General features: G+C 42.7%; 1 long non-coding RNA gene across 2 annotated transcripts; it reads left to right on the top strand.

Annotated features, from left to right (window-relative positions):
* The first annotated feature begins 9290 nt into the window (after window positions 1–9290).
* On the top strand, window positions 9291–10216 carry LOC311011340. 2 transcript variants are annotated; one of them, XR_014596882.1, is made up of 3 exons: window positions 9291–9501; window positions 9553–9648; window positions 10170–10216. It is a non-coding gene; the product is annotated as an uncharacterized lncRNA (long non-coding RNA). The 2 variants fall into 2 exon arrangements; XR_014596883.1 differs by lacking the exon at window positions 10170–10216 and adding an exon at window positions 9864–9998.
* The last annotated feature ends 2219 nt before the right edge of the window (window positions 10217–12435 follow it).

The raw sequence follows: 12435 nt of genomic DNA on the forward strand, positions 1-12435 counted from the left end.
AGCTATATAAACCGGCGCCGCCGGAAGAACTTCCTCTTTCCACTGTAACTCGCGTTACAACAGGAGGTGAACATTACGTCTGCAGCGTTTTCCTTTGTCCTAGGCCGCAGTCTTTTCCCCAAACTCGCTGGACGAGCAACTGACTGTTTTACCCCTCTTTTCCTCTACTCGTTTTATTTTTCTTTTGTTTATCATTTTGGATCCCGAGGAGACCGCCGCGACAGCGCGACTCTCCCGTTCCCCGCAGTAAGAAGAAAAACTTTCTTCGTCCCAGCTGCCAGCAGAACGGATAACTCGACCCGTCTTTGTCTGAAATCAGCTGACTAAATCGCCGAGCCCCGCGATTGTTCATCGTTCCCTGCAGAAGGAAGAATTACTAACGGTTTTCTTCAACCAATTGGATCCGGCGCTGAACGAGCGCCCACGAACTGCCGTCCGTTGCCTGCGTCAAGGAACGCGGACCGCCGAGTCCGTTTGTTCATGTGCTGCTGTATTTGAATGCTGATCGTGTACCAACACCGCTGGGTTGATTTCTGTAACAGTGTTTTCGACTAACCTCCGCCATATTTGCGAGCTCAGAAAGCCTCTACTATCAGTTAAAAGACCGGTCTCGCGGAATAAACGCCAGTTCATTCACGGGCGCCCCTGTGATAGCGGCACGCCTTCTGAGCCTCAGAATATCGCTCGCGCATTCTCTCTCTCTTTGTTTGTGTCCCGCTAACACACACACACACATATACGCCGCACACACGTGTCTGTCCTAAGCCAGCTGTTCCCGGCGGACGCTAGGGACATAGCCACATCTGGTGGCTGCATCCGGCCAGCTCTCGCTCTCTCTCTCTCTCCCTCTCTCGCTACTCCATCGGACGTCAGTGGCTCCGCCCCTGAACGCTGTGAGGAATAGCTCCATCTGGTGGCCGCACATAGCCATCCCTCTCTCTCTCTCTCTCGCTCTCTCTCGACATACACGCACACACACGCACACGCACATGCACACGCACGCACACACATACGCACACACACTCCACATGTCTCTCCTTCTGTTTAGCTTAGTTTTGTGTGTTAGGTAGTTAGGTAATAAGGCTTTGTTAATTGCAGTGTTATTGGTTGTGATCATTATTACTGATTTTAATAAATCTTATTATATTATAACTAGCGATCTCTTGTGCTTGTTGTGTATATGTCACTGGATTACAGCAGGTTGTGAAGGCTAGTGCTTGAATTTCACGCCCTTCTTAATTGTTAGATTGTTTTTGTGCTTCCATGCCAATGATCACGATGATTGGCATGCGAGTATAAAACCTTTATATTGAGACTGAATACAGTTTTAGGTTATCTTTTCCCTGATCCCAGGGTGGTGCCCCGTTTATTCATGATTATATCATGATAATATATTAAATATAATTATTAATACCGATAATCATATTGATATTAATAATTAACTGTTGATAACCAAATCTGCTCCTGCTACAACCCCAACAACAAGATGCAGAGAACGGGCTAAAGAAACAGTGTGGTGGCCTGAGCAGCCAACTGAATGAGCTCGTGGCAAACTGCAACACCTGCATCAGAGAACGCACCAATCCTGTGGAGCCGATGTTGCCGAGTGAGCTCCCAGAGAGGCTGTGGCAAAAGGTGGGCACAGACTTGTTCACCCTAAACAATTGCAATTACCTGCTTGTAGTAGATTATTACTCAAGATTTGTAGAGATTTCCAAACTAACGACAACTGCTCAGAGGATGTGATTGTGCACCTGAAGTCTATTTTTTCCAGACATGGCATCCCAGAACTGTTTTTCAGTGACAATGGCCCACAGTTTTCCAGCCAACAGTTCACTGACTTTTCATCAGCCTATGCCTTCAAACATGTTACAAGCAGCCCAAGATTTGCTCAAAGCAACGGTGAAGCAGAACGACATGTTCAGACCGTGAAAAGACTACTAAAGAAAGCTCAAGATCCATATCTTGCTCTGTTAGCATATAGAGCTACTCCATTGTCTAACGGCTACAGTCCTGCTCAATCTACGTCAGCTCACACCAGCACAGCCTGTGTGGATTACTGATACCAAGGCACAGTGGTTTCAACCCACTCCACACCCCGCTCATATGTAGTGGACAGTCCCACAGGCACTGTTAGGCGCAACAGGCATCATCTTGTTCCCATGTCAGAGACTGTTCCTCAGAGTCAGACACCCTGCACTCAGCCAGTTGAGCCGGTCTCAAACACACCAAGTCACCTTGAGGCCCCAAATCAGACTCAAAAGACATTAACGCCTGTCCCTACCAGAACTAGGTTTGGCAGAGTGGTGGTAAAACCTTTGAGACTGGATTTGTAAGGAAAAGGGATGTTGGACAAGTGGGTAAAATGGGGAAATGTTTTGTTCTGAAGAATGCATAGTGTTCATTTCATGAAGGCTTAGTTTGTGAGAGTTTATTATAGGTAGATATAGATATAATTTGTCTCAGTCCCAATGTTTGTTAAAAGGGGAGATGTGGTGGAATCGAATGTGTTATACTTGTGCTTTTACTTTGAAGGACAGGTTAGAGACGTAACAGGAAGTTATCGGAAGAGCAGTAGCTTAAGGGAGATGCCAGGAAGAGTTCCATGTTGTAAGGCCTGCTAAATAAAAGTAGGTAACCTGAAAGTCTCGTCTGTTGGGATTCTTTATGGGAAAACACGACACACTCCACAGTGCACCCGAGGCAAATCACTTAAAACACTAGACTGTCGATGTACATATCTGTTTTGATAGAATAATATTTGAAGACAGAAACAGAGGAACGCCGCACACTCAGCTCTAGTTGCAGAGAGTTTATTTAGACAACGTTTCGGCCCATTCGGCCTTTGTCAAGTCTAGTGTGTGCAGTGGCAGAGGGAGTGGCTAATGAAGCCTGTGAGCAGGCTCACCTGCTGTGAATCTGCCACTAATCACATGCAAGTCTTACACAAGAGAAGCACTCTAAATACAGGAAAGAAAATATATCAAATCCTAAATCCCAAAGGAAAAATATAAAACATACTGAAGAGACATTTTTTGTTAGTAAAATAACATGATTAAGGAAACAATATAGAATAAAGAGAAATAAGGAGAAATACATTCCATTTAGAAGAATATATGCTGGGACATACTGAAACACATCTATGAAGTGTTCAGGAAAAAACACATTAGGCAATACATATTACCAAAAATGAGAACAGATCAGTTGCACATCAGCCTATAGAGGTATCATTAGCGAAACCTGAATCTGATCTACATTTTAATCTACTTTTTTGGATGTAAAGTAAACAACAAATCACAGAAAGCACTTCAGATCATAATCAATGTTAAGACCGTTGGGTGAGAGTGTGTTTAAATAGTGTATGTAGAAACAGACACCATTTCGGGGTAAACTTTTTTTCAGCCTTCCTATTAATCGCAGTCCTTCGATTGAAACATATTGTAGATTGGTGTCTCAGGATGTATCCTCTTTACTTAAAAATAACCAACACTGGAACACCTATAGCAACCTTACAGAAAATGAAATGGTTGCTTTAAAAGATTTACAAACTGACAAATCTATTATAATAAAACCAGCTGATAAAAGGAGGAGCTACAGTTATTCTGAATAGATCTAATTATATTGATGAGAGTTCAAGACAACTTTCAGACATTCTATAAGAGACTTTCCAGTGATCCTACTTAACCATTCAAACAATCTATCTATGATACTCTGGATCATTTTTTTCAAGTGGGTGAGATAACTAAAAAAGAACTTGACTTTTTAAAAATTGAACATCCTATTACTCCCACTTTCTACACTTTACCAAAGGTTCACAAAAGTCTGCAGAACCCACCCGGCCGCCCGATTGTGCGGCGTTCCTCTGTTTCTGTCTTCAGTTTTGTTCATCGCCAGCACCTCCACAACCCACAGTGTGCGTTGCTTCTCATCAGAATAATATTTGAAACAAAACTAACCTTGCATCGCATGAATCATCCATTTTTGAGGGACTAGTTTCTCAGCAGCAGCGGAATTTTACTTTGCTCTAGTTAGTTGTGAAGTAACCACAACACTGCAACAGAGAAGCGCGTGACAGAAGCCCGGCGGGACACAGTAGCCTTTAGTCGGCCCTTATGCCCCCAAGGCTGTCTGAAAAGCGCTTGTACCTCACACAAACACGGGGCAGCACACGGCCCCGCAAACCCACAATTACGCACCGCAAACCCGCAGTTCCGCTCCGTCCGTAGAACCGTAAACCCTCGGACGCATTACAGGGGATCCCGCCGTTAAATAGAAACCTGACCCACGCCGAATTGTCGGCCCTCGTGCCCTCAGAGCTGGGTGAAAAGCCCTTGGAGCGCGTACCAACAGCGGCCAGCGGGCGGCTCCACGGATCCACACGTGTGGACTCTCCGTCGGACTCAAAACTCTAAGACGCGCTGCACGGAATCCAGCCGGTAAATACACACCTGAACACCGCCGATTTGTCGGCCCTTAAGCCCCCAAGGCTGTCTGAAAAGCCCTCGGAGGTCACTCAAACACCGGGCAGCACACGGCCCCGCGAACCCACAATTACGCAGCACGAACCCGAACCTGTGCTCCGTCCGGAGAACCGTAAACCCTCGGAGGCGTTGCGGGGAATCCCTCCGGTAAATACACACCTGAACACCATCGAATTGTCGGCCCTTATGCCCCCAAGGCTGTCTGAAAAGCGCTTGGACCTCACACAAACACCGGGCAGCACACGGCCACACGAATCCATGCGGACTCTCTGTCGGACTCAAAACTCTAAGATGCGCCGCCCGAAATACTGCCCGTAAATAGGCAATCAAACCGAGCCGAATTGTCGGGCCTCATGTGTCTGGTCTATGTGAGTGTGGGAGTCCTGAGACAACAAAACATGTTCTTCTGGAGTGTCGAAAATATAGATCAGAAAGACATACATTATTTGATAGACTGTTAGGACCTGGAGTTTGTGGTGTTATGTGTTAATAACATAAGAACTCCAGTTCCCATAATCCTTAGTAGGATGCGCATGCGCACTACACCTGTAGAATCAGTCAGTAGGCTCGTTCGACTTGATGTAGCCGCCTGCAGCGCGCCACCTAACGTGATGTATTGTGGGTTGAAAGCGATGCATGATGGCTAGAATTTGTGTCCGACTTAGCAGCCGACTGCAAAGACGTCACAGGGTCGCGACCATATCACGTGACCCAAAACATCGCGAGAACAAGTTTTTAAGAGCCGCTTCTTGCGGCGCTTGGCAGCGCGGTGAACGGTGGCTGCAACCGGCTTGTCCACACCTCCGCTATAGTGGAATGGTTCTCATTGGTTAAAAGTTCAATGACGTGTGTTCAGGTCCGCACTCGGCGGCCACCTTGTGGTGAAATGATACTTTTTATTTTGGTCGCATTGATCTCATGGCTTGATCTAAAGTTCCGTGCATTGTGTTGTGAGTAGGCCTATTATATGTGAGGTCTGGTTAATACAAACATAGAATGATAATACAAATATACTGGGAAAAAATAATGCCTTCCACTATGGAGGACTAAATGTGACACAATTAAATAAATAAATACACCATTAAATAATTACTTAAATGTGTCATTAATGAATTAAAATTGGAATTAAATACATAAATGTGTAATTAAATGTGTCATTAATTCATTCAAATACCGATTCATTTAATCTAAAATACATATATAATTATTTCACTATTTACATTTACATTTCATGGTCCTGCCTTGCAGTGCTTCTTGAATTGTCAAACTGTCAAACTCACCCATCAAAAGTTGGTAGGCGGAACCTAACGCCTGATTGGTTACCCTGCGCATCAAGCCAAGACAAATCAATTCCAGATAATGGATTGATGCAGAGCTAGTGAACACATTCCAATACACTGGGTGGCGCTATTCACCTCTACGTTGGTTAGATACTCTGTTAAACAAAACTTTAATTACAACGGCTAAAAATCAAGGAGAAGACTTGTCCTGCTAGCCCCAATGTTGAGGCAGCGTGCGAGGTGCAGGACAAAATGTCTAAAACTTGCCCGGAGCTGCTGAGAGAAGCAGCGAATTTGATTGAGGAAGCTCTGAACAGAACTCCGGCGGCTCCGGCGGCTCCAGCGGCTCAGTCACAGCAGATACCTGCCGCTCCATCACGTACACCTGTCCAAGGTAAGCTAAGTAATTTCATGTCAGCCTGGTGTGCTACTAATTAATGACTCGGGACACAGGTGTGGGTTAAATTAGATCGACTCAAAAATGTATTTGTATGCGGTAGGCTCATGATGCTTCGTGCTTAATACGTTCATTGTTAATGGGAGCATAAAACTAGTTCGCTAATCGGCTAAATAGTGTTAGCTGGCTTGAGCATCCCAAGATAGAAGTTGAGGTTGTTTTAGCTGACTGGTGACCATTGAGCTGTGACGTTTTTCTGTGTTGCAGCGGAGGTAGCAAGGCTTTTTGCGCCATATAACATTGGAGCCAGAAGGAATATGACGAGACGACCAGCACAAGTCCAAGTTAGCCGAAGAAGCTACACACACACTGTCTGTTGTTTGGCTGACCACAGGGCGGATAAAATTCCAAGCGTACCGCTTAAAGCGGAACTTCTTACTTCAGGACTTGGAGAGCAAAAAGTGACATTTTCAGGTCAGTGCGAAACTAGACATTTACTAAACTGTCTGTGGCTTGTTGAAGTTATTTGCAGTTCTAATCAGCATTTCTTTTTATAGTGACTCAAACTTAATTGATTTTCATAGTGTGAATAATAGTTATCACAGGCTTACTTGCTTAGTTTTAGGTGAGTAAATATGAGTTATGATTTTATTTTTTTTCTCTCCAGGGAATGACCATGACCCCATGGTTATAACAAATAAACTGATGGAAGTGTTTCCAAAGCTCCAACAAGGGGGAGGCTTTGAATTTCTTAAACTTGTAGGATCTACTCGCAGTCGAAATCTTGCATTGCTTCAGTGTCCCAGCACTGGATACACCCTTGCCTATCTGAAAGATCCATCGACGATGATTGGACAGGCTACAATCTACATACGTCCACTTCAACAGGATCTACCCTTAGATTGGGTACATAAATTTACAGAGACCTAGTTTAATACACAATCAAAACAAAGATTACTGGTGACTTTTAATCATTAATTAAAAGCCATTTGTTGTTTTTAGGAGAGCTCACGTCCTGCCTCTGGTCCAGTCATCCCCTGCATCACTTGTCAGAAGGAAGTTCCCTTTTCAGAGATGAAGTTGCACAGATTGAGCTGCAATGGGTATGTACTTCCTAAAGCAATGCAAGGGTAGCATATTCATTTTCATCTTGTGCACACAAATAAGAGAGTATGACCATAATTTGAATTGTGTTAACTTCAAGGACACCCATGCAGGAATCAGAAAGAGAACAAGAGGGAGGCCAAAGTGAAGAAAATGATAGTGAGACAGCACTAGTCAGTGACAATGTTCCAGCGAGGCCTGGAACATCAGCTGAGAGTGAAGTAGTACCAGCATTGATTGTCAACGAGGAGTTGGATCGCAAAGAAACAGACAGTGCCATTTTGTCATCACAATAGTGTTGCTATAAGATTGTGTGTAACTGAAACTGAAAAAAAAACTGCAAGACACCTGCAAGATATAATTAGATAAGATAATACAGTTAGACAATTAATAACATGCAACTGGGTTATATTTTCTAATATTTAGTTTTTGTTCAGAATGCTGTTTTGCTGTTTTTAGGTCACCTCAGCTTTGTGACAAATTCTGAAGCTGTTGGGTCTCACGTTTTGTCAGTGACATGGACAGAATTTTCCTCCTTCTCTGTAGAGTGAGAGGATATCTGTATCTGCAGGTAACATGCCAACTCACAACATGTCTCTCTGGAATAGATAACTTTATTGTTGTTGTTTCTATAGAATGGAATCTTATTAAAGAACCGGCTCAAGCTGCCAAAGTTTTCAAAGAGAATCTGCTACATGCATCTGGGAAACCACTTAGGCTACGTTCACACCGCAGGTCTTAATGCACAATTCCGATTTCTGGCTCAAATCCGATTTTTTGTTTGGCTGTTCACATTACCTCTTTAAATGCGGCCTGTCTACGGATTGCTGTGTGAACAGCTCACGCTCCTGAAGTGACCCGCATGCGCAGTTGATCATTGATGACATCACGCCACAGCGGTGTTTACGGAAGCGAACATGGCAACGGCAACCGGTAACGTGGGACTGTATGGCTTCATGCTAAAAACAGTGTGTGGCGGCAGCCGGCAAATTTGTGAGCGGGTGATTGCACGAAGGAGGAAGAGGAGAAAGAAAATTCACATTTTAATGTCCTCCATGTTTGTTTTGGCTCCCGCCCGCTTTTCAATCAACTTTATTTGTCATTAATTTACAAAACAGTGCAGCGCGGGTCAGAATGACGTCAAAGTCGCATTAAATGCGACCTGGCTGTTCAGACTGCGGTCGCATTCAAAAAAATCTGATACGTATCCGATTCAGTGCCACATTTAAATGTGGCCTGAATCTGATTAGAAAATGTCAGATTCAATGCGACTTGTGCTGTTCACATTGTCAAAAGCAAATCAGATATGGGTCACATATGAGCGAAAAAATCAGATTCAGGTCACTTGTAACTGCGGTGTGAACGTAGCCTTAGAATGAAGATGGATGTAAGGGACTCTGAAGAGGAGAGGGAACGGGAACTTCTCTTATTCTATAAACAGCAGCAAGAATGGGCATGTCCAGTTCATTGTACTCTTTTTGGTAAGTAATATAAAGTTTGTAATATAAATGTATCAGTACAGTTTATACCACTCGAGTATCTTTTATGGCATTGTTAAATGGGAGAATGGAATCCAAAAAACTAATGAAAATATGTGTTATATATATGTGTGTATATTGTGCACAATATTCTCCTGTTATCTGGAAGAATCAATATTAAGGATGCTATTCTAGAATTACAGCCAATACAATATTGACTATTTTTTCCCTTGCTTGTTAAATGTTACCTAATCCAGTTACCTTTATTAGTCTGCCACTGTTTTTCCACTGTGTTATTATCAGTATTTTATTTCAGGTGATGTTGCTATCGGAGAGGGAGTGATGCGGTACTTTATGACAACAATCATATCCAAACTCCAGTTTGGATTCAGTCTAGATCTTGGTAAATCTCTTACTATTTTGAAGGTTAATATGATGTCATTTTTTAAATTTATTTAAGAGGTTAATTGTTGTGACTTTATCCCCTGCTCTCTTGGTACATTACAGGAGGAATGGGCCGAACACTGCTATTTGAGGGTGAACCTGACCATCTTGTTCCAGCAGCATCAGAGGCACTTATTGAAAGCAACCTCTTCCGGGTTGCAGGAAGGATGTTGGCCCACACATTTCTGCATGACGGTCCCCATGTCACAGGATTAAGTCCTGCTGTAATTCATGTACTGTTCAATGGGGACCCTGAAATGGCAACTGTTGTTACAGAAGACTGTCCTGATCTGCACATCAGGAGCATCATAAAACTGGTATGTAACATAAAAGAAACTTTGCCTTGCAAAAATTATTGTTTGCAACAGAAGGACACAGTTTCAGATCTTTCCATGTCTTGGGATCTTCCGGCAGTCACCAAAACAAATCGGAGATGGCTACATAACAAACTTCTACTCCATGCAGTGAGTTCCTGCTGGTTAAGTGACAGAACTCATTGCTGTAGTTGTTGAAATTATAGAAAGTGTTATGAACCCTGGCTTGTTATGTTAACACTAGAGTTTAAGTTTAAGTACTAGAGTTTTAATGGATTTTATAAAGCACTTTTCCCTACTGTGCAAACTTTTGTCAAATTTGGGTTGAGGATTTGGCTGTAATATGGGTCGGGTCTGTCTCTTAGGTCGTTGGGAGGACCATGCGCCAAATTAAACAGTTGAGAAAGGGACTGAAAGATGTGATGGTATGGCCCCTGCTGACATCTAGGCCAGATGTTGTCCCACTTCTTTTCCCCAAAATGGCTGAAATGCAGTTCACATCCCAGGTAAGTCAGTAATTTAGTTATATTTGTGACTTAACTTGATGAATTTACATGTATTTTCAATGACTGAGCTGGTTATTTTTCCATTTACCAAGAATGTGATCTGCATATTCCTTCATCAAAATAAGTTCTCTTTTTAAAATAATTACATTTTTTGTGTTCTTTAAGATGCTCCTGGAAAAAATCACATGGCCAGTTGAGGACAGTGATGAAGACTTTGATTTAGACACCATATGCTGCACCACTGGCTTTCTAAGGATGTTCATTGAAACAGGTATAAACACCTTATTTGGTTTATGTATTGCTCTCTTAACAAATGCTTCTATGTGTCATGGATAGATATGATCAATTAAAGTTGAACTAAATGTCTTGAATCCATTTTATGACTTTTAGCTTCATCAGGTACCCTGGCCCAGCTGCTGACATTCTGGGTTGGCTGGGAGATGCTTCCTCCTGAACTGAGAGTGGAGATTTCTGGGGGAACCCTTCCTACGTCCTCCACATGCTTCGAAACACTAAAGCTGCCAGCTCATTTCAAGACCTACATGGACTTTGAGAAAGCACTTGTCTCTGCCATAAGAAGTACTGGATTTGGACTTGTTTAAGTTTTTTTTAAGACAGATGTCTTTGCATACACTGTTCAGATGAGTTGACACAAGTTCAGTTCTTTGAAAACATTAACACTGCAGTAGTTGACCATTGTTTTATTGTACATATTTTTCCATTTACTGAAACCAAACAGTTCTGCACCTTCAGTGCTAATAGTACAGCATTCATGTTATTCATTCTGTGGACAATAATGAGACAGGAAGTAAAGGAGAGTGTTGAAGTTCAGAAAGTAGTGGAGCTGTACATGACAGACGGTCATTATGGTAGAGCTTCAAAGTAAAACTTATTTTTTTCCCTTTTTTTCTAAGGAAGGCAAACTTTTTCAGTTTATCCTTGCTTGTTCTAACACGCCAAATAAAAGCATGGGTTGGACATCAGTCTGCTATGATTCCTGATAAAACTTCCACAGTCTCTACGTATAATCTAAGTGCATCAGTTACAGAAACTCCTGGAGCTGGCAAAATGGCAACCTCTTCATCTGAGAGCTCACGGGCCAGCTGAACCTCGGGCACTGACAAAGTGCCTCCATGAAGACTATGAGGTCCGTTCCAGTCGATCCCATACTCTTCAGGAACCTGAATGGAGAACAAGCATGATCAATCTTGTACTTAAAACTAGTTTGACATGTCATTACACAAGATTGTTATTTTTAGTCACCAAGTCGGTGAGAAATTAAATGTTGCCTATTCAATTCAGTTTTGTAAAATAATACAGTTGTGCATAGTATGCACATGAGGTTGATCTTTGAAAGCTCGGGAGACTTTGAAGAGACTATAACCTATGTTTCATTATAAGTACCACATTTAGTACAATATTTTCTTCCATAATTCCTTTGGGGAAATCCTCCTCAGGGCCTTGCTCTCTGTATCTTCTCCAGAGTTGCTGTGGTGACTGATTCCTTTCAGTTCTAAGACCATGAAAGTTCCAAGCATCTCGGAAAGAGTCGAGGCTTTGCTGAATCAGTGGAAGGAAGATCCGATGCAGGGCGAAAAGATGGACTTCGTTGTCTGGATTCAGTGTTCCCTGATCTTCCAATGAAGTGAAGATCTGATAGAAGAGGTCCAGGGCATGTTCATAAACATCTCTCCACATCCTCTCTATTCTGTTTTTAGGATAAAATTGACAAATTATTAATTTGTGACATATGCTAAAGAACATTCAACTGGTACGTTAGTTGTGTGAGCCTAGTTGCCAAACATTTATTTACCGCTGATTGTGGACACTTCTGCCTGTGATGTGTGAATTCCTGTCGGTACCTCTGCTTCTGATCATGAATTCTGCTACATCTGCATTCTCCCCCCCTTTATCAGACCGTACCCTTGTTGGCAGCCCATACTGCTCAACAGCAGCGATAAAGCTCTGTAAGACCGTATGAGCTCTATTATTGCCAGCCACAGTCAGGTAGACCACTAAACGACTGAATCCATCCACCCCACCATGGACAACAAATCTCCACCTGTTGTGAACACATGAAAAATAACAACTTTATTGTAAAACAATTCTAATGAAACATCTAAGAGATGCACTGTTTATCTGCTAGTATCACTGACCTGATGAGCTTATGGTGGCCATCTATATGCCACAAAGAGTTTGGGCCAGGAACAGAATACTGCCGTCATCTTAATACACGCAGCCTTAGACGCCTCATGTAGACTCCCTCTGCGTCGACTCTGCGTAAAGACTCTTGCAGTCTTGAGACTGAGGGGAGGAAAATAAAATGAATAACCACACACTCACTGGCTACTTATTTTGAGGAAATAGTGGTGTCATAATCAAATACATAATGTGTGTCAAAAATGTACTGTACTGTCAGATATTGTCCCTA

This window comes from Eutrigla gurnardus (genome assembly GCF_963514095.1).
Source record: "Eutrigla gurnardus genome assembly, chromosome: 1".
NCBI classification, from domain to species: domain Eukaryota; kingdom Metazoa; phylum Chordata; class Actinopteri; order Perciformes; family Triglidae; genus Eutrigla; species Eutrigla gurnardus.